This window comes from Mesoplodon densirostris, chromosome 18 (genome assembly GCF_025265405.1).
Source record: "Mesoplodon densirostris isolate mMesDen1 chromosome 18, mMesDen1 primary haplotype, whole genome shotgun sequence".
In the NCBI taxonomy this organism is placed as follows: domain Eukaryota; kingdom Metazoa; phylum Chordata; class Mammalia; order Artiodactyla; family Ziphiidae; genus Mesoplodon; species Mesoplodon densirostris.
This window is the reverse complement of record NC_082678.1, coordinates 61260580-61281068: the sequence shown is the minus strand read 5'-3', so window position 1 is coordinate 61281068 and position 20489 is coordinate 61260580. Positions and strand designations below refer to the sequence as shown.

The following is a 20489-nucleotide window of genomic DNA, read 5'->3' as shown; positions in this document are numbered from 1 at the left end:
CGGGGAGATTATTAACGAGTGTCCCACCCGTCCCTCTCCCCACGCTGGGTGCTGTGCAGATAGAGGCCAGACAAAGAGCAGCCCCAAAACCTTTGTAGGTGAGGAGAGTCCCAGTGTCAGAGAGACCTGAGTTCAGATCCATTTCGGCTTCTTAATTACCTGGGGACCCTGGGCAAGTTGCTTGTTCTTTCTCAGCCTCAGTTTTCTTAGCAATATACAAGGAATATAAGTTTTTGAATGAAATGGTGATACCTGCTTGACAGTGTTACTCTGAGGATTTGGTGAGTTTCTGTGAAACATGTGTCAAACTGCTACAGTGCCCAGAACACAGTAGATGCTCAGTAAGTGGCCCTCGTTACTATTGTTGTTACTATTGTGGCAGTGGTGGTCTGTAGGAAATCAACTGCAGGAGGGCTTTTGGTCATTGAGACCAGTTGTGGGCGTGTTTGAAGCATCATGCCTGCGCTGACCTTTGAGCAGGTGATAAAGGGGTGCTGGACCCTTGAACAGCTTGGGGATGGACGTGCTTCTTTGCCAGGATCAGGGTGCCCTGGATTTTGAAATCCTATTTTGTGAATGATAAGAGAGGATAGAAGGCAGTCAGCAGCTGCACATGCAGTAAGAGACTCATCACCATTCTAGAAGGTTCTAGGAGGCCCCTGAAAGGGACCTAAATACTGAGGGTTGGTGGTGAAATGCCCTTGGCTCAAGAGAGGTGGGAAGGCAGGAGGAGAGAATTCAAGCCATCGTAGTATCTTTGATCCCTGCTTTCTCGGGAGACAAGCCACCATGCTCCCGTCTGGAGGGGCGACTGGTGAGGTCAGGGGGCAGCAGAGGACCGTGTAGCAGGGAGTCAGCTGCCCGAGGGGCCCCTGGCTTTGCTGCTGTCGGAGGGTCCTGGAGAGCACTCTGCACTGAACTACCCTCTCTTACAGTTTCTTGTGGCCTGAAGGCAACTTTGCAAGCAAGAAAGTGCCTTAAATCTGAAGCCTCTGTTGGCTTGTATAGCAATTCCTGCCTCCCCTCTATACTGCCTTCCCAATTTTTCTTTTTTCAGACCACCAAGTGGAGGAAACCTGATGTGGGTACACTTGAGGGGCTCAGGGTGGGCACTGACCTCTGGATTCAAGGCCGTAGGCTCCCCAGGGGCCCAGGTTGAGAAGACTCCCCCAGGGAGGCTCCTGACAAGGGATCAAATGCTGTGCTGGAGGTGCAAGGCTGGCAGCCCCATAACCTTCAGAAGAGCAACCTCTGAAGTCTCCGGAGTAGAAATCGACCCCAAATGGAAAGTGACCCTTTATGTTTCAGGTTCCGTGTAAAAAGGAAAAAAAAAAAATTCTGCGATGATAACCCAAGGCTGTGCTTGGCAGACACCGGAACTTTTAACTTGACTCTCTGCTCTCTGACCACGAAGGATTTCGGTATCTTCTATTTATATGAATTCATGGCCTTGTTTTGGACCCTCCTCTAGAACACAGGTTTCCAGGCACCATCTTAATCCCAAAGAGGGGGTAAGATACCCCTTTGCAGATGTGAGCATTCCTTTTCCGACGTCTCAGCCCTCCTTTTAGGGCTGCAGCGAAGTTTAACCGTAGCAGCGGGTTTGCGGAAGCGCTCAGTTACATGATGCACGTTCAGAACGTGTCCGTGTGACTTTCTTTGGTCTCCTTTCCCAGCATAAAACATGTCCACACCTGGGGGAGGGCTGAGCGACCGTCCAAATCTGCCTTCCCTCCCTGCCCCGTGTTTAGTTACCACTACCTTTTGACAAAAGAATTACTTTCTCTTCCTGGTTTTGAATCGAGGACCTTTTGTGTATTTACTGCAAATGTGATAAACGCTAGTCTGTAGAAACCAGCTGCCTCTTATGCCTGGGGGCGGCATTTTTAACCCCTGGCAGTTTGCATTTCAATATGGTGGATTAAAACACACACACAATAAAAACAAAACCCAGCTCAAAACAGAGATCATTCTTGGCCGCCTAGAGGGAAACAAGAGTGGGGGAAGCTGCACAGTGCCCGGGCACAGACATGCAGGAGGGCAGGGGACCTCGTCGGGAGGCGACTGCCCTTGAGGGGAGGACGGCTTTCCTTCGGTTCAACCCGGTTGACATACGTCGCCACCTCCCGTGTGCCATGCACTGTGCGAGCTGAGCTCACACGTAGCTGGGTGTCTGGTGGGCAGGTACCTGCAGGACAGGGCACCCTGGAGGTGGGAAGGAAGATCAAAGTGCTGGGCCTGCTGGGCCACCAGGGCAACTTCTCAGGCGAGGTGATACCTGGATTGGGTCTTAAAGGACGGCAGATTAGTTTCCTAGGGCTGCTGTACCGAAATACCATGGACTGGGTGGTTTAAACAGCAGAAACTTACAGTCTCATAGATGTCTGAGATCAGGGTGTCAGTGGGGCTGTCCTTCTGACGACCATGAGGGAAAGATCTGTTGTAGGCTTCTGTCCTTGGCTGATAGGCGATCCTCTTCTCTGTGTCTTCATATTGCCTTGGTGCGTGCACACGTGTGTGTGTGTGTGTGTGTCTGTGTCCAAATTTCTTCTTCTTCTTCGTCTTATAAGGACACTGGTCATATTGGATTAGGGTCTACCCCGATGACTCATTGTAGTTCAATTACTTTGTTAAAGACTGCACCTCCAAATGGTTACATTTGGGGGGGGGCTTGGATTAGGTCTTCAACCTATGACTTTGGGGAGGGACATGGTTCAGCCCGTAACAGATGGTAGGAGTTTTCCAGGGAGGTGGAGTAGTTGTAGGAAAGGCTTTCCTCCCAGAAGGGCATAGCAGGTGCATAGCTACCAAGGAGAGAAATAGCCCTGTGTATTTTGGGAGCTGTATGTATTTGGGGGTATATGAGTTGGACAGTGGCACGTGGTGAAAAAGGGGAAGTAGAGGGGTGAGAGTATATGTGAATCAAGAGTTTGAACTTGATTCTAGAGGCTTGCAGCTCAGAGAGTCATCTCTGAACCAGCAGCATCAGCAGAGAGCCCCTCTGGGAGGCAGAATCTCAAGCCCCACCCCAGACCTGCTCAGTCAGTACCTGCATTTTGACAGGATCCCCAGGTGATTCATGGGCACATTTAACTTTACGAAACACCAGATCTAGAACAGTGGTTCTCAGCCTTGGTTGCCTGCAACTCTTCTCTTCAAAATTCTCATTTACTTGGTTTGGGGTGTGGCCTGGGCTTTGTTGTTGTTTGTTTTTTTTAAATCTCCCCAAATGATTCTAATTGCAGCCAGGGTTAAGAATCACTGTTTTGGGCAGCGGGGAGCCATGGAGTGTTAAAGCAGGGCGTGGTGTGGGATAGGAGGCGCAGAAATGGCTTCTGTCCTCTTTCCCAAGAGCGGATCCTAGGCCTTGGAACCAAAAGGAGCCCTGTCCACCCAGTGACTGTCCTGCTGTCGTTTGCCTGGGGCGGGTCAGAAGAGTGAAGGACAGAAGCCAGCTCACACCTGCCTATGACGGAGGCGCTGACTTGGATGTGGCTCAGTCTTCTCAGGGCCCCTCGGGGGGGACAGTCGACGCCACTGCTGCCAGCATTTTTTTTTTTTTTTTTTTTGCGGTACGCGGGCCTCTCCCTGTTGCGGCCTCTCCCGTTGCGGAGCACAGGCTCCGGACGTGCAGGCTCAGCGGCCATGGCTCACGGGCCCAGCCGCTCCGCGGCATGTGGGATCTTCCCGGACCGGGGCACGAACCCACGTCCCCTGCATTGGCAGGCGGACTCTCAACCACCGCGCCACCAGGGAGGCCCTTGCTGCCAGCATTTTTGAGTGATGGGGGTCGTGAGTGGAGCTGAGCCGCTACTGGAGGAGGTAGGGCAGGTGTGCAGGAGTTGGAGTGGAATTCCCAGCCAGGTTGTCGGGAAGTGGTATTCTGATTTCCCATTGCACTGGAGCTTCTTGAAGGCTGGGCCCACTCCTCGGAAAGGATGCTTTTCATGGCTGTTGCATGCACCAGATAAGCTCTCCAAAGCCCACTGGTGATAAAGGTGATCCACAGAAAACAAACATCAGTGAAAAAGCAAATAAACCCAAACACCCAAACACCGTTTATCCCAGTTTAGCTTCAAGACGTGGATTAGGCAGGTCACATGACCCACAACTTCCCTTCAACCCCTTAGGAGACTTCTTCCGTGGAAATCTTTTTCGGCAGCTTTGCAATTTTGATTTTCAGTTAATTAGATTTGTGCTGTTTGGGAGACTCGGTTAATGCATTTCACCCCACAGAGCTAATTTGCCTCTGTCTAAATTAGGTCTTTGCTATGGCAGAGGGTGTACCCGGGATATGTGAATATAGACTCACAGGGGTATCGAGAGGCCTTTAGACAGTAAACAGGAGAGGGCTTTGAAATCACCATTTGTCATCATCATTATTATGGGATAGCTGAGGTCCCACCGAGTGGGGAGAGGTGTTCTTTGGGGAAAGGGCATCATCATGTGACTGCACAGTGGCCTTGTTAAATGCCTCTCGAAATCCAACATGGTGTATTGTCAGCTTGGGGTTATAATATTAACGAGAAGGGGTCTATTTGGAGAGTATAAAGTAGTGGATAATGCAAAGTAATACATTTACAAGCCCTAAACTCTTGAACTGAGAGGGACTGCAGGAGTTATCTCAGCCGGGACTGTAGGAGTTATCTCAGCCGGGCCCGCCTAGGGTCCCGCCTTTGAGTTTGGAAAATCATAGGCTTCTCTTCCTTCTCCATGTGTCCTTGTCCCCCTCTCCCCCCACTTTGGGTGGAAAGGTGGGGAGGGGGGTTAATCTGAGTGTGTGGATATTTGAGTGACAGCTCGGGGTCCAGCTTTATGGATTCCTCACAAATTCTGTCCTTTGTTTCTGTTCTCCCGTGTCAGAGACTATAGACTGCTTGTTAGTGATATGGCACCAGGAATCATAATTTAATGATTTACATCCTGCTGCTCTTCTCAAAAGGCTTGGAGCCAGCTGAAAAGAAAGGGGAGCTATAGGTAGATAGAATCAGGCTGTTCAGAGGAGCGCTCTGGGGCCATGTTTGTAGGCGGGCTCTGTGTTCAGCGTGCCTGTGGATAAGATAGGACCTGTGTGTTAGAGATCATGGGTACCGCCCAGACCAAGGGTTTAGATTCCCTTTGCTTCCCCTCTGCCGTCTCTGATCGGTTGCAAGTAGCCTGCCACCTGGAGTGCTCCCGATCAGTGGGCGGAGTGTGCACTCGATTAGCCATGCCTGTCAAGGCCAGGGGGTGGGGGCAGCCGTATGCTTGCTCTCGGTCACCATCTCTTCTGCCTGCATCACCAGATGAGATTTTGATGTGTGGAGAATCCTATGTTAGGCATGTTGGCAAAGGAAAGAGACATAACCTCTGTCCTGGGGGGAAATTACAGTCCCATCAGGGAGGCAGAATAGATGCACGAAGAGGACTTGAAGCCCAAAGAATCTCAGGCATCTCGATTAGCATTATTAGCATCATTTAGTAATAACTGCCCTCTAACACTCTATCACATTTTCTGGTTTTGACACATGCAGTGCACAGGACAGAAAAGAACTTATGTGGCGGAGAAAGAAGTCAGGCTGCTGAGATGGGGACTTATTTCCTAAGGCCGTGCAGCTGGTAAATGCAGCCCAGGACGTCAGGGCAGTGACGACCCGCCTCAGTCGTGCTTCTCAGGAAAGGGCCCGGGAGGGGTTTAAAACAGGATGTGGAGGGCGGGCAAGGTGAGCATGTCTGGGAACAGGGCAGGAGGTCCGGGGGGCGGGTGTTCGGTGCTGGTGGGTGGTATCTCCCCTGGACATTCTGTTAGTGGAGCCTTTTCCCCATTCCAGGCTGGTTTCATCTGAGTCTGCATCATGAGACGGCGCTCTGAGATAGTTAGAGGGCTCCTGCCTTACTTTGGATGTCAGCCCTGGGCCCCGGCCTTGGGGAACTGCTCCAGGTTCACTTTCTTCCCTGTTCTGAGAGGGTGGCCACGAGACCATGGACGAGCCGGTGGGGGCCAGAGAACTTGGGGGGCTGGCTGCAGTTGGGGTGCTCTTCATGAGAAGCTTGAGTGGAGCAGGATGTGGGGACCTCCTGTCTGATCCCGTGGTGCCTGTAGGGGTCTGGGGTTGCGGGGCCTGGGGAGAAAAGGGAGCCAGACATCGAAGCACCCGGAGCACATCCCTGAATCCAACTCAGAGAGAAGGGAGAGTCTGAGGTGCACGTTTCCCCTTTTCTATTTTCTTGTGTTTTGCCTTTTAAGCGCAAAGAAGATGCCGCACAGCGGGAACATCTGTGCTCCTCAGGATTCTGTGGCTGATTTGTTAAATGTAAATTTCCTAATGTAGGTTATGGAGCTGGTGAGGGGGAGAAGCAGGCAGGCTGGCTGGGGAAACATCTCTCCCCACTCAGCTTCACATGGTGCATGTGGCTCCAGGGCCAGCCTTGAAGAGGGTGAGACCAAGGCAGCAGCTCCCCAGGCCCCAGGCCCGTGCTTGTGCCCATGGCCTTGGTCTTGTCTTTTTCTAAGCTGATGAGAAGGAGCAGCTGGTGATTATGTGACTGGGTGGGTGGAGACAGTTCCTCAGACGGTTGTGAACAAAGTGGTCAGCAATATGCAAAGCTTGCACCGTCACGGATGACTGGGGACCTTGTGAGAGTTTTTTAGGGCCCAATGGTTATTTACTGAGAAAACCGAGGAAATGGAGACTCAGAGAAGTAAAGTGACCGTCTCAAGATCATGCGAGTGGTTTGGAGGCACAGCCAGCGCCGGGGCTTGAACACCCCAATCCCCACTGGAAATACCACATTTCCTCCATCCAGGAGGCATTTTTGCTCACATTTGCAGCGTTGAAACTCAGGCCGCATCTGACAAACGGATGGCCTTATGTCAGCAGGGTGACCCTCGCCATCTGTGGGGCTCCGGGTCCATCAGATAAGGGAGAGCCTGTTTCTCGAGGGCTTGCTTTATGACTGGTGTTGTGCAAATTGCTTCGGACATGGCTGCTCGATTGAATCCAAAGCGAACCCAAATCCTATTGAGTAGGGGTGTTTTTACACGCATTTCTGATGAGGAACCCCAGCTCCTCTTCAGCCACACTGCTGCTCAGTGGCAGAGCTTCCAGCTCCAGGGAGGCCTCTTCAGAGGGAGACGGGCCCTCAGACCTCTTTATGTCTCCTCGGTGCCAGGCCTCAGATGGGCTGACGGTGTGAGACCCCGTCCTTTCCCCCCGCGTCATCCACTGTCAGTGTCCCTGCAACGAGACTGCTTCCTTCCTTCCAGTGGTCACCAGGCTGCTGCCTGCGAGTTTTCCGGACACTCGCTGCCGAACTGTGTTCTATTATACTCCAATAAAGATGTAAAAAAAAAAAAAAAAAGAACTGTATACTGATAGAAAGAAACACGATTACTCTTGGAGACTTGAGAGCAATTGTGAACACTTGCAGCCTGCTTTCTTGTTCCGTAGTCGCTCGGAGGAGATCTCTGGTGAGGACTGGAAAGCCGTCTTTGTGTGGAGAGTGATCCTTGCAGCCTCAGCTCTATGGCGGGGCTGGGGACAGTCAGCTCTTCATCTCCCTTGGGGAGGGGGAGAGTTATTTTTTTGTTTAGGCAGTAATGTGGGGACTTGAATCCGGGGCAGGGGTGACATCTCACCTTTTCAGCTGCAAGCCAATTTGTCGCAGGGTAGCGGAGGGGATCCTTAGGGGTGCCGGAGGGGATCCTTAGGGGTGCCGGGCTGTTTGGAGAGTCCTCGAGGGAGAAGACCTGAGGGGAGGCACCGTCAGATGTTCCTCGCCAGTTTGCAAAGCACTTGGAGGTGATATTTTAAGACAGTTGGGGAGGGTCAGAGGTTCCTACCCTTAGAGTGTCATCAGAGAGCTAAGTGATGCCCAAAGGGGAGGAATAATTCTTCCAGAATTCTTAGTTCTAAGCTTTCTTTTTGTTGAAATAGGCAGGCGTGGGGAGGCCTGCCTCTCACCCCCACCTTTAGGTGCAGTTTGAAAGAATGCTAAGCAGACTCTTGCTGTCTTTGTGCCCAAGCGGGGGGGGGGGGGTCCCGTGGAGGGGGTGACCCAGGGGTGACCCGGGGAAGGAGAAGGAAGGGACCTGGGGGCATAAGGGGTTTTGGCAGCTGTCTGAGCCCCGCCCTATGGTCATTCATTCCCCAGAGATGGGAAGGGGCCACCTGAGCCTCCCCCTCACCGGCTCTCTGCTCTGATGCCCTCCCTCCATCAGGGTTCCGTCGTCCAGCCCTCCTGACTACACCGCCCACCTGGACCAAGCGGAGGAGGGTGTAAGGACATTCCCCTGTTCCCTTACCCTGGCCTGTAATGGGGAGCCTTGTGGATTTGGAGCCTGGGAGGCTCTAGCGGCTTCCCATGGACTCTTGAGTACCACTGAACCCTCTGAACGTGGCTCAGCCGGACAGGCTGGGACAAGGGACCAGGAGCGTCTTGTTTCAGCGTCTGAGGCTGCCGTGTTTCTGTTGAGCTCACACCCGTGGCTTCCAGGCCTTATCTCTCAGTTATTACTGTGCACCACCAAGCACACAGCAGCTGTAATTATCAACACTTTGAGAGCTGCTGTTCGCCTCGGCAAGGTGATTCAGAACATTCGATGAGAATTGGAGAAGGAGAAAAACAAACGATCCACGGAAGCTCCCTGCCCCACCCTCCTGCGATCCGCTGGCACTCCAGCACTGCAAAGCATGCGTTTTGGAGCCAGAGCTCTGTTAGCCAGAAGTCACTGTGCGCTTCCTCCTGCACGAGGCACATGGGTTTCCCTGCAGTGGAGGGGGCTGGCTTGTCTTCTGGCTTGTGTCTGCTACCCACCCCTGCCTCAGGAGCCATTAGGTGTGTGCTGGAGAAGCACACGGGGAGAGGGCTGAGCTGGAGAGGCGGATGTGGTCATAGGAAGGCGAGGCCAGGGCTGTGCTGTTGGCTGCTCTGATTTGTCTTTTGTGTTCGCCTGGGAAGCTTTGCCCTAGTTTTAAATTTTAAGCTCCATGAGGGTAGGACAGGCTCGGTCTCATTCACAGGTGTACCTACAGAACCTGGAGCGGAGCCCAGTATGTGTCTGTGAGAGCAGGATTTGGGACTGGATCCCCTGTGCTGAGCCACGGGGTGGGGAGCCCTGGCCAGCTCCTTCAGCCCCCGGGGCAGGAGGCAGATGTACTGGATCTGGTCTGTTCGGGTGTCCTCTGCACTTTCTGCTCAGGGGTTGGCCTGTGGAGTCCGATCACAACTCGAATGGAAAAATTTATTCCTGCTTCAGGAAAGCACAAGAAAAATATTTGTTCCCATCATCAAAGTGGAAATTTAAGTCGATGACAATGGAAACTATTTCTGGCCATTCACAGACTAGGAAGAGGAGGGAGTGGGTTGACTCAAACAGGGCGGAAGAATTCAGGCACCGAAAACTGTAAATGTTAGGGGGGACATAACAGCGTGGAAATAAAAAACTCCCCAAGGGAACATAAACCAACCCTTAATCAAACATAAGCTGCACACCCCGTCCCGCTCACCCGTTTGTGCTAGGCTATGGGGGTGAGTGGCTGCCAGGAGAACTTTGCACGCTAAGGGAGAAGTATTGGGTTTTCTTTCTTCTCCTGCACACGGGAGTTGTTGACAGCAGGCAGCTTCTCGGGGCGCCCAGTCACTGATCTGTGCCTGTCTCCTTCATACCCACTCTCTGCTTTCAAGCTGGAAAATCCAGTTGTGGTTGTAGGTCTCTGGATTAGTTCAACACCTGGCAGGTTTCCAGGTGAAAATGTAAGGGGCGCACAGCGGTGAGCAAAAGCCCACTTGGGAGTTGGGTGTTTTGTAGGTTAGAAGCAGGTTGGAAAAAAACCCAGCTGAATCGAGTCATCTAGTGGGGGGAAGGGGAATTAGATGAAGTAGGATGGACCTTGTGTGGGCGATGGTCGGTGCTGGGCGATGGGTGCAGGGGGGTTCATTATATTAACCTCTTTAATTTGGTGAATGTTTGCCAATGCTTATAGTAAAAGGTCATTAAAAAAAAAAGAAACAGCTGACCCTCTTGGGCATCACCCCCCTTGTGTTAGTGTAGGTCTGTTTCCTCATCTGTTCTACACAGACTGACTCTCCCAGGACCTGGGTTCCAAATCCTGACGGAGAGTGGAAAAGGAAAGATGGGAGACAGACTTTTATTAGGGTTTTGACTGAGAGCAGTACTTTTCCATGGACTGGAGATCCATGTCTGAGAAGCAGTTTGGGGGCTTTCTGAGCCCAAGGGTCCAGGACAGACTCAGGCCATAAGCACATGACTTGTGTGCTTTGCCCACCGGCTATAACCGGGAAGAGGAAGTGGAGGGAGCGTCGGGGCAGGGAGGCTGCTTCGCCTCAGATCCTCATACTGTTAGAACAGGGATGTCATTTGGTCCTTCAGAAAGTGGCCTCTAGAAGGGGGCCTCTGTAAGTCCTTGTGAGGAGTGTGGGCTGTCTCTGGCACTAAGCACTGTCCTCAGCGATGTTCGAGGTCCGCGCGTGCACCAGGCTGGCTGTGGTGGCCTCCCTCTCTTTTACTCCCTCTGCTGCCTGCCTGAGTTGGCATCATCAACATTCCTTCCTTGACATTGGCACCGTCTCCCAGTTGGGCACCTCCTCCCTCTCTTCCTCTTCCTGTCCTTTTACCAGGCGGCCACCCCAGAGCATTTTACGAAGATGCCAATCCGATCGTGACCTCCCTTCTTCCAGCTCTTCCAGGGCTCCCTGTGGCCCACAGTGCGTGTGAGGTCTTCAGCGGGGCCAGCGTGCTTTTAGGATGTGACCCCGCCCTCACTTCTTGGCCCCTCCTCTTGCCACGCCTGCACACACATCTCAGGTTGCACCTTACGACCTGTTTCGTTCCTGACCTTCTCTGCTGGTTCCAGCCCCCTCACCTTTGCTTCTGCAATGTTCACCTGCCTTGTTCACTGAGGCTCCTATTTCTCCTTCAAGTTTCAGCCTAAACGGTGCCGTTTTGGTGATACCTTTCCTGTCACCTCCATTTAGTTGTTTGCTGCTGTTTCCTTTGTGGGACCCCAAGACCTTGTTACTTATGGAACAGGTCTGCAGACCCTTGTCTGCGGTTCTGATATTCAAAAAGTTCTGAACACCAGAAGTTATTTTGTAACTCGTTTGGCTGCAAAATCTGATGTGAACTGTCTTGAGACTCTTTGTGGTATTTCTTGATCCCACTTAGCATGGCTTTACAAGTGGTTGATCACAGGCGCTGCTCCAGGCCCCAGGGAGGGGGAGAGGAAGGGAGATTGATGCTTCATAATAAGGTACGTGTACCTGTTCCCTGTCTGAAATCAGAAACATCGAAATTCAAACCTGTCTGGCCCTGGGGCTTTGGAGAAGGAATCATGGGCTCATATTTATTGGTTCAAGTTGGCCCCTTCCCACTAGACAGTAAGGGTCTTGGACTGTGTCCTATTCAATATTTTTGTGTTTCCTTAGAGCCTTCAAGAGTAACTGGCACTGTTAGAATAAATGCTCAGTAAGAGTTTGTTGGATGAATGGATAATAATTGCTAGCATTTATTAACATTTATTAAGCACTCACTGTGTGCCAGGCTCCCTTCTAAATGCTTTACTTATTTCCAGTCATTTAATCTTCACAGCAGCCCTCTAAGAGTGAAACAGCACAACTCAGGTTGGGATTTGGACCCACGGGCGGGGACTCGAACCCAGCCAAAACCCAAATTGGGACTTGAACCCACTGTCTTTTAATTGAAATCACACACGTGGTCTCGGGACTTACTGGAGCTCAGGTTCTTGATGTCTCATCACAGAAAGAATTCAGTGAGAGACAAAGTGATAGGTAAGAAGTGGCTTTATTTAAAGAGATCCACGTTCCACAGATAGAATGCAGTCCATCTCGAAAGGTGAGAGCCGGCTCCAGGGCATGGGGTTGTCTCGGAAAGTAAGAGCGGCCCTGGGAGAAGCACACTCCACAGAGTGCGGGCCACTCAGAAGGTGAGAGGCCCTGAAATATGGGGTGGTTAGTTTTTATGGGCTGGGTAACTTCATAGGCTAATGGGTGGGAGGCTTATTCCAATTGTTTTGGAGAAGGGGTGGAGATTTCCAGGAATTGGGCCATCACCCACCTTTTGGCCTTTTATGGTTAGCCTCAGAACTGTCATGACCCTGGTGGGTGTGTCATTTAGCATCTGGTAATGTATTACAATGAGCATATAATGGACTCAAGGTCTACTGGAAGTCGAATCTTCTGCCATCTTGGACCTAGTTGGTCCTGACCAGTTTACGTCGGATCCTCAAGGGCTGTGTCATTCTTTTAGAGGTTGTGCCCTGCCCCCTTCCCTCCTGTTTCAAGAGGGTACTTATTTTATACCTGCTTTATGGATGGGAAGATTGGGAGATGGAAACAACCTAAGTGTCCATCATCGGATGAATGGATAAAGAAGATGTGGCACATATATACAATGGAATATTACTTAGCCATAAAAAGAAACGAAATTGAGCTATTTGTAATGAGGTGGATGGACCTAGAGTCTGTCATACAGAGTGAAGTAAGTCAGAAAGACAAATACTGTATGCTGACACATATATATGGAATTTAAGAAAAAAAAAATGTCATGAAGAACCTAGGGGTAAGACAGGAATAAAGACACAAATCTACTAGAGAATGGACTTGAGGATATGGGGAGGGGGAAGGGTAAGCTGTGACAAAGCGAAAGAACGGCATGGACATATGTACACTACCAAGCGTAGGGTAGATAGCTAGTGGGAAGCAGCCGCATAGCACAGGGAGATCAGCTCGGTGCTTTGTGACCGCCTGGAGGGGTGGGATAGGGAGGGCGGGAGGGAAACACAAAAAGGAGGGGATATGGGAACATATGTATATGTATAACTGATTAAATTTGTTAAATAAAAAAAATTAAAAAAAAAAAGAAAATTGAAGCAGCTGCTGGTTAGCTAACTTGCCCAGATCACATGGCCAGAAAGTGGAGAGGAGAGATTTGAATTCAAGTGCCCTGATTTTTAACCACTGGGCTCTCTTGCCTCCTTGGAGGTGTGAGGACATTGTGCTTAGCAGTTCAGGCAAAGCTGTAGGATAAGGGGGAAACAATTTTAAGGACTTTGCCTTCCCCACTGCAGTGTTCGTGCTTTCTTGCTGTTGTGGAGTTGGAATAGTACCGCTCATCCCCAGAGCATTTTTAAGACGGTAATAAAATGATTGGATGTGGGAATTTAAAAAGAAAAAAATCTCAATGGTCATTGAGTTTTTACTGAGTGCCAAATGGAATTCAGCACTTACAGACAATCCAAAGTAATGTGTCTTTGCTTTCATCTTGTCCAACATTTAGAAGGATGACAAACCAGAGACCCAGAGAGACCCAGAGAGGTCAAGTGACTTGCCTGAGGTTACACAGCCAGAGCATTGCATTGCAGGGACCCAAATATGATACCCCTCAGTGGGTATCTTTCCTCTCGCTCCAGGGAGGTACTTGAGCATGAGGGCTGAGTCATTGTATGGATTTCAGCCCAGACTGTGGAAACTCTACCCTTGGTTGGTTAGCTTGCTGGCTGACCACATGACTTGTGAATTGGTATCAGACAAACTTTTAGAACAAGAAGTGTTCCACTCAACACATGCTTGCTCTGTGGCATCAAGGGGAATGCGGTGTGTGGGGGGCAGTCCTGTCTACCCTCTGAGCTTCCTGCAGACAAAGCTGAGGATTGACTGTGTCTATTCCAACAGTTGAGTGGTGGCTGCTTTTTTTTTCTTTTATAAATTTTTAAAAAATAAATTTATTTATTTGTTTATTTTTGTCTGCATTGGGTCTTTGTTGCTGCGCGCGGGCTTTTCTGTAGTTGTGGTGAGCGGGGGCTACTCTTTGTTGTGGTGCGCGGGCTTCTCATTGGGTGACTTCTCTTGTTGTAGAGCATGGGCTCTAGGCATGCAGCCTTCAGTAGTTGTAGCACTCGGGCTCAGTAGTTGTGGCTCACGGGTTCTAGAGCGCAGGCTCAGTAGTTGTGGCACATGGGCTTAGTTGGTCTGCGGCATGTGGGATCTTCCCAGACCAGGGCTTGAACCTGTGTCGCCTGCATTGGCAGGCAGATTCTTAACCACGGTGCCACCAGGGAAGCCCCAGTGGCTGCTTTTATAGTCATGTCCCCCAAGATCACTGACTGGTGTGGTTGTGCTGGGGAGACCCTAGTTTGTAAGTAAAGCCAGGTGTCAGAGGGGCCTGTAGTGCATGCTCGGCTTTTTGTTCAGGACAGGGAATTTGCCCTTGACTGCTTTGTACCTGGGAGTCCACTGCCAGGCCTGTAAATGGGTCTAATTCAATAGTTCTTTCCTTCTGTACCTGGAAGTGGACAGACCTTTCCTCTCCCCACCTTAGAGTTCAGTATGCAAAGGCCCTGCTGTTCGGGTGTGGGGGTGTGTGTGCATGTGGGCACACAGACTGTGGTTTCTTTACTAATTTCGTTTATTAATATAATTAAGTTTTAATTGCCTGTTTTCCTCAGCAAAGTTAATGTACTAAAAGTAAAATACACTACCAGAGTAACATAACTGCGTCTTCCTTTTTTTTTTATTTGGCTGCGTGGGGTCTTAGTTGTGGCATATGGGATCTTCATTGCAGCACACAGGCTTCTTTCCAGTTGTGGTGCGCCAGGCTCCAGAGCGCATGGGCTCAGTAGCTGTGGCGCGTGGCTTAGTTGCCCTGTGGCATGTGGGATCTTAGTTCCCTGACCAGGGATCGAACCCACGTCCACTGCCTTGGAAGGTGGATTCTTAACCACTGGACCACCAGGGAAGTGCCCATAACTGCTTCTTGATGATAAAATCTCCCAGAATACCAATATCAGTTCCCATGTATCTGTATCTATCTGTTTATCTATCTCTGTTTATCTATCTATTTAGTTCACTTATCTATCTAGCCATCCCCTACATTTCTCTCCTTCTAGGCTTTCCAGTGTAAATATAGACATAACTTTGTTTATATTTCTCTTTCTTTAAAATTTATTTATTTATTTATTTATGGCTGCATTGGGCCTTTATTGCTACATGTGGGCTTTCTCTAGTTGCGGCGAGCGGGGGCTTTTCTTCGTTGTGGTGCACAGGCTTCTCATTGCGGTGGCTTCTCTTGTTGCGGAGCATGGACTCTAGGCGCGTGGGCTTCAGTAGCTGCGGCACGTGGGCTCAGTAGTTGTGGCTCGCGGGCTTATTAGTTGGTCCGCGGCATGTGGGATATTCCCAGACCAGGGATCGAACCTGTGTCCCTTGTGTTGGCAGAGGATTCTTAACCACTGTGCCACCAGCGAAGTCCCTCTCTTTTTTTAATGAACCAAAATTTTAAGCTTTATTTTTTTTAGAGCAGTTTTAGGTTAACAATACAATTGAGAGGAAGATACAGAGATTTTTCTGTTCAACCCCCCTGCCCCCCTCCACATGCACAGCCTCCCTCATTATCTATGTCTGTCCCCTCGCCCCCCGAGTGGTACATTTGTTACAATTGATGAAACTACCTTGACATCGTATCACCCAAAGTCCATAGTTGGCCTTAAAGTTCAGTCTGGGTGTTGTACATTCTGTGGGTTTGGACACATGTATAATGACACACATCCATCGCTGTAATCTCACACAGAGTCTGTTCACTGCCCTGAAAATCCTCTGGGCTCCACCTAGTCATCTCCCCCTCCCAACCCCCATCCCTGGCCTCTGCTGAGCTTTTTACCGTCTCCAGAGTTTTGCCTTTCCCAGAATGTCATAGAGTTGGAGTCACACAGTGTGCAGCCGTTTCAGATTGGCTTCTTTCACTTACTGATAAGCCTGTATTTGTCTGAAAGAACGTTTAGACCACATGACGCACAGTTTTCTAACTTGCTCTGAATGCCGTTTGCACCCCGTGCGGGTACCGCAGTGCCAGTGCTTTCGGTGGCAGCAGGATGCTCTAACCTCATGTAACTAATCCTCTGTGGGTGGACAGCTGGGTGGCTCAGCCTTGGCTGTGTAAACAGTGTGACAGTGAACATCCTTGAAGAGCCTTTTTTTAAACCCACTTGTTTGATTAGTGCCTGAGGAGACATTCCTCTGTGTGGAATTGCTGGGTCAAAATTTGTGTATTTTTGGGTGTGTGTGTGTGGGGGGGCTTGCGATACATTTTGCCAAATTATACCACTGAATTTTAGTTACCTTGCTGATTCCTCACTCAGTTGGCTTTGGGGGTCCTCAGATAGGAACCTCAGCTCATTTAAATATTTGTGAATGATTAGGAAAGGAGATCTCTCCCGGGGGGTGGAGTGTAGCAGCTAGCACGCACCCAGAGATTGTGCTGTGGGTGGTACCCCAGTAATGAGATACCTGGAGGATGTGGGGATCGTGGGTTACCTCACCTGGTGAGGAGAACGCATTCCAGGGGCTTATTTGAATTTCTCCCTGCAAAACAGCTCTACATTTTGTAGAAATAGGATTATCAGAAGGGGTTTTCAGCATCTCCAACTACATTTGGTGAAAGCTGTATTTCCTTTGGCTTGGTTGTAAAAGACAAGTAAATACCTTTTTTTTTTTAAAAAAAAAAAAAAAAGGTAAATGGTAATATTTTGCATTCCCCAGAGCATGCTCTGTCCTTTAAACTGAGTGTTCAACAGTAAATTATTTGAGGCCTTCGAACAGTGGCCCTATGTGGGAGGCATGTAGAAACTTCCATTAAGGGCGGATGGCATGGTAAACCCAAGCTCTGAAATGTGCAATTTCTTACCCAATCTGGGTGGGCCAGACACCCATAGTGGGGTTTTACTGGGAAGTAAGCGTGGCTGCGGGGGGGAGTCACTGAGGGTGTACAGAGGTTTCTCAAAGATTCATTTACACGAGTTAGTGAAAAAGGGTTCGTCCTGCTTCCCTGTCTCCTGCTCACCTTCTCTGCGTTCGAGTCGCTTGTGGGAAGCTGCTGTGCCCCACGAATCCGGCTCAGCCAGCAGGCTGTTGAGAGCATCATAAAATCAGAATCCTCGTCTTCTGAGTTACGTAATTTTGCAGAGGAGACCTAGAGGCTCCTGGGAAAAGCCGCCTGTCCTCCTGTTAATTTTAAGGTCCATTTATAAAATTAGAAACTGTGTTGAGCAGATGAATATGAGGTGGAAGTTGCCTATTAACGCGGGGTTTTTTTGTTGTTGCTGGTTTTTTTTTTTGGTCAGATAGCCTTATTTAACCTTTCTGTGTCTCAGAGGTTGGTGGCCTTTGCCTATGGCGCCTTCATGGAAAAAGTGCTAAAAATAGTTCCTGTTTGTTGTTAAATAATGACTCGGGAGGGCGGATGGTAGAGTTTCCAACTTCTTTCAGTCGGCAAGCTGGACCGAGCGCAGCCAGTCCAAAGGCGAACTGTAGGCCTGGGCCTTCAGTCGAGCCCGGCTGCAGTTTGCTGGGCCTGGGGTTAGTCAATGCTAAACAGAGCGTGGCCGTGTCTCCTGGTCACCCTTCGGTTCCTCACTTTGACTCCGAAGAGCCTCTCATTAATGCTGGACTTGTAAACAGGTGAAGACTTGTGTGATTCAGAGCCCGGGAAGACGTCGGTCTCAGGTGTCCTTGGTCTGTTGCCTAACAGTGTCTTGTCTTGAGGGAGGTGGATAGTTCAAAACCCGCTTGGGTTTCACTCTGCCTGTTTCCGGGGAGCGTCCCAAAGTGGTAGGAGGAGCCCTGGCCAGGCAGGGGCGTGACCCTGGAGTTCAAGTTCTAGTGCCTGTGACCTTCAGTAAGACTTTGACTTCTGTTCTTGGTAAAATGAGGGGTTGGATTATATTCCTTTTCGAACTCAAAGAGGTTTTGTTCCTTGGTGTCTCCAGGCAGTTTAAACCAAATCATGAAACTGTCTTGAAGAACCGACCCAGGACGCAGCCTTCCCATGTCCAGTCTTCCCATGCACATTTCTACGAGGTGCCTTGGTGAACCCTCAACCATACGCAGACATTTCTTTTTTCAGGCCTGCAAGCCGGGAAACGGGCAGGCGGGAGAGGTAGGAAGGGGTTTCCAGTAGCTTCTTCTGTAGGAGAGTTGAGAGGTCAAGAAGGGGACCTGGTGAGGTGAGAGCTCTACCACAGGTCACATTGGGGCTGGTCATTCAGAGGGCTGTGGCTTTTCTCCTGCCACCTCAGAGCAGGATTGAAAGCTCTTAGAGACGCATCTGTGCAGCAGCAGTGTGAGCACGGAAGCCCCAGTGGTTCCTGAAGCCCCATTTCATGTGATGGGGGGACAGATTGCCTGCCTGGTGTGTAACCATCCTTTGTATTCACCCTCCTCAGTGTCCTGGTTTCTCAGCAGCTGTCTTAGAGCACTGAAGGCCTGTCAGACACCCCGAGGATCTGCCTGTTTACAGAGAAAAGTTTTTTGTAATCCTCTCCGTTTTGTAACTTTACACTCGTGGAACCTGTAGGGTGATATTGTCCCACTGGAAGGCTACACACTCGGACAAAATTACTCCAGGCTCTTTGTAGAATTGCCTTCTCTTGAGTTCCTTTTAAGGTTACAATCTTGATTTTAAAATCAGAGTAAAAATATATCAGCAAGGACATTTATCTACCACCTCATTGTACTTTTTCTTATTACTAAATGCAAAAATTCTATGGAAATTTAGTGACAAGAAAAGTTTGGTTCTCTCTGAGGAACTTGATAAGCGTTTCTCCTTTTGATAAAGAAAATTCTGTAACTGATCATGTTGCCCTTTTTACCTGGGCTGCCAGGAAGCTTAGAGCAAGGTGTGAAGAGTCATTGGCCTTTTTATTGGTGTATTAATAATATCCCCTTTCCATGGGTGTGATTTTCCTTAATTTTAATTTTATTGTTGGTTTTATGTCTTTTGTTAGTTATCTCAGAGCCTTTGTACAAAGAAATGGGTTAAGAAGAATACTTTATAAACAAACACATATAAAAATACATGGTAAATTACAAGGATTTCATGCTGTTAGAAAAGTGCAAAAAGTTTCCGAGACAGATGGAGAGAGAGAGAGAGAGTATAGATGAGTGAAATATTTACGAGCATGGATGGATTCAGAAGCCAGACTGCCAAGGCTCAAATCCTGGCTCTATCACTTTACTGGCTGTGTGACTCTGGGCAAATTATTTAACCTCTCTGTTCCTCACTTTCCTCATCGGCAAAATGGGGATGATAATATCTCTTCCTCATAGGGTTTCAGTGAGTATTAGGTGGGTTAATACCTAAGACCTCAAGAACTATGCCTAGCACATATAAATCACATGTATATATGTGTGTATATATATATACACACACGCATATTTTTTTATATATATCACTAGCAAATTACTGTTACTGTATCTAGCATTATTTTTTCTACCCCTTTGGAAATTTCACAATAGCATTTGATGTCTTTTCTTTCCTTCCTCCAACTTTGATTTTTTTTTTAACAGGTTTATTCTTGATCTACCAAGCCAACTTTTTCTTATTAAAATTTTTTTTTTAATAAGAAGAGAGAAAACAATGTGCCCTCTAGGTTTGGTGTACCTTTCCGGAAGATAAAAAGATGAAGCGCTTCCTTGTCTCAAGCTATCACGTGGCCCGCCTGGGCCAAATCGACCTGTTTGGCTGAGCAGTGAGGGCTTCATCCCAGCCTGTCACCTTGGAAGGTCACTTTGCTTCTCTGTGCCTTAGTGTCCCTCTGGCACCGTGGGGATCTGTTCCGTCTCATTGGTACTTCCAGGGAAGCAAGGACTGTATCCCTCCCCACTGCCACAACATACACACGGTGGCCACTCGGTAGATACTTGCTGCACACCTGGAAGGATGGAGAGTTAAGCTTTGCTCTGCTGCCTTGTGCGTTTCTTCTGAGTTTGAAATAAGATAACCGAAGTTGAGAGTGGCTTTAGGAAGTCAAAAGTACCCTCAAATGGAAGGGCTTTTGATTCTTGTTTTTTCCCTCCTCTTTGACAGCGGCAAAATGCTGATAAAATCCGAGAGTTGGATGAAATGAAACAGCCCATCAGGGTCCCCTGCCATCTGGGTAGGTGGTGATTAAAAACGGCAGGCCTCACAGCTTCCCTGGGAGGGCTGTCTGGGGCGGCGCTGAAGGTGAGCGTACAAAGGGGGCTCGGCTGAAGACTGGCAGGGCAGCCGGGGGAGTGCCTTTGAAAGCAGCGCTCCCCAAGTTCTCATTAAAATGCTTCCTCCAATGGGTTGAGCTGGAGCAAAATGGTTTGGGAAGAGAAACAAGCTAAAGCCGATAGGAGACACTGAACTATGAAATTATTGGCAATTAAAGCAGAAAAACTTGAGCGCGAGTTTTTTGTTTTTGTTTTTTTTTTTCAAACCGTGCCCTGTGGTTATCTACCTTTTTTCTTGGTGCTTAATTTCAAAGAAGCGTGATCTTTGTCTAGTTGCCTGGCTGCCAGAGTTGCATATTTTTCTTTTCATGACTGTTCTTTTGTGTTGCACAGGATCCTGTCAGTGCCAGGATATTTTTCTCTGGACATATTTTGGCTCTGTTGGTGTTCTCCTGCACCCCGCCCCCATCCCTGAGAAGTCAGCAAGCATGATTCCGTAG

The 20489-nt window shown here is 49.3% G+C and overlaps 1 protein-coding gene across 3 annotated transcripts in view; it reads left to right on the top strand.

Moving 5' to 3' along the window:
- The window catches only part of MSI2 (musashi RNA binding protein 2), a 391134-nt gene that overhangs the window by 47934 nt on the left and 322711 nt on the right, over positions 1-20489 (top strand). The window lies entirely within an intron of this gene.